Source organism: Cupressus sempervirens, chromosome 5 (genome assembly GCF_028749045.1).
Source record: "Cupressus sempervirens isolate cs-2001-9-10 chromosome 5, ASM2874904v1, whole genome shotgun sequence".
NCBI classification, from domain to species: domain Eukaryota; kingdom Viridiplantae; phylum Streptophyta; class Pinopsida; order Cupressales; family Cupressaceae; genus Cupressus; species Cupressus sempervirens.
Genome location: NC_143122.1, coordinates 312,412,987 through 312,415,254, shown reverse-complemented (window position 1 = coordinate 312,415,254; position 2,268 = coordinate 312,412,987).

Genomic DNA, 2,268 nt, shown 5'->3' with positions numbered 1-2,268 from the left:
TCTAGATCGTATCGAATTGAATTAGAAAGACAGATTCCAGTAGAATACAACGGCATAATTGTAGACGTCCACAGAGCAGAGACCATTTCTGAAATAACATTTAAAAGTTGAACGTATGACAAGTTTGAAAACCATTTGGTAGTTGTTTCATTACTATATGGTTTAGGCATACTTTAAAATGTCAATTAAATCATTTGTACAATTTAATTATTAGTATTGACATTAAAATATTATAAATAAAGAAAATTATGTAGATGTAGTCAATTTCACAGTATTTGTTTTTACTATTAAAAGTTAAAAGTAACAGTTATAATTATATCTTTGAGGAAGTCATCGACCGGCCTTGCTATGAAGGGAAGGAAATGGCAAAAGGTGACTAGGGTGCAGCTCCTTGAGCCGTGGAATGAGGTCTGCTTGATTTTGATGAAGTACCTAACTCTAGAAAGGAGGTATGGTGTCTATTATTACTACCACTTTCCTCTCCTAAACCATTTTCGCCGCCGTGACTTTATTTCCATTCTTTCTTTCTATTGCATGATTTAGTGGATACGGTTAAAATTAGAAAGGGTGTTAATTTTACCATTTTGCACCAAGGATTGATGTTTCAGTTGTATCAATTTCACCTTGCTTTAGTACCCCCAAGGATAGTTGAGATTGATATTCCTACCCATCCCAACCCCCGCGGCCCCAACTAGTCCCCCTTAGGATCACGGGCCCCAGAGCCCCCACCCTGCAGCCTTCGCCTAGCAAGTCCCTGTGAAGTTGAAGCCCACTCCCCTTGGATAAAGGGAAAGAGAAGGAACCAGAGGAGTAGGAGGACAAGAGGAGAGAAGGAAGAGGAGTCAGAGGACAAGGGGAGAGGGGGTAGAAGGAGGTCAGGGAGGATTGCAAAGTCTAATGCCAAAAGGAAGTTGAAAGCTGGGGTCTCTCAAGAGGATGAGTCGGATTCACGAGATATGGGTTGTCCTAAACATAGGATGAAGGAGAAGGTGTCAAATTTTGGTGAGGAGAGAATGGAGGAGGAGGAAGAGAAGGGTTCAGATTCCTCTCGATCTAGCTTGAGAGAATAGATTAAGGAGAAGGAGGAGATGACACATGTTTCGGCCACCATTGGGTTAGGATGTGTGGATTTAACTTAGGACTAGTTCACTGTAGAGAGAGTGCCCTCCTCGATTACGATTTCCTCCCCTGTTAGGGATTCCTCCAAGGACAACACTAACCCTCGGATTGTGCAAGATGATACTATGGTGCAAGTGGATGACTATCCTTGTGACAAGCAGAAGGTCAACGTGGAAATCAAGAAGACGGCTGGCAATGAGGTGTGAGAAAGAATTCATGCACTAAAAGAAAGAATGTGCCTTTTGAAAAAGTTTACCGTCAAAGTGACACATGCAGCTGCTACCACACTTCATCAGCTTAAAGATCTGGGAGGTGATCAGCCAAAGGAGGACTCCAAAATATTGTTTGAATTCCTTGCAGAAGATTGGGTTAATATCCTCCTAGGGAGGAAGGAGGCTAAGAAGTCTTAACGGCTCTCTCCTTCTGATTTTTTTTGTTTTTCATGTTGCTCTGCTAGTTGTGGAACATGGCTGGGTTTAAATCTTTTATGCCTTTGTTTTTATATTTCCATAGCTCTTTTAGTTCTAATATAGGCAATATGTATGTTATGCCTGAAGATACTCTTTTAGTTAAGTTTCCGAACTATATTTTTGTTTTCAAAGTGGTAGGGGGTAGTTTTGATAGTTGGTAATCTACTGGTAGTTCACCAGTGTGACTGTTTTGGACCATACCTTTAGTTTTGGCTGCTTTTAATTCAAAAACAGTTATAATTATATACTCTAAATTATTGATTTAAGAATTTAAAATGCTACTATACTCTTCTCCTAATTATTAAAAACTTCAGACAAAAAAGTTCAAATTAGCCGCTAACTCCATCCCAACAAGTTACAGATTTCCAATCTGAATTTGAAATTTTCTTGGTTTAAACGGTCAGTGGAATAACAACTGAGTTTATTTTAAAACTTTTAATTGAGCAACCCATGGCATCTATTAAATGTAATGTTAATCCCATCAACTACTTAATCTATTAATAATAATAAAAATAAATCCAACCAATCCTTCTTAGATGATAAATCCTGTTTTCCACTATACAAATCCCTATGCGAGAGCCATGTGATATGTGTACCTTGGCTTTTTCTTCAAGACTAAGGAGGTTTGTTTTTTAAATCAAAGCTAAAAGATTACAATGGTTTAGGACTATATAAAGAT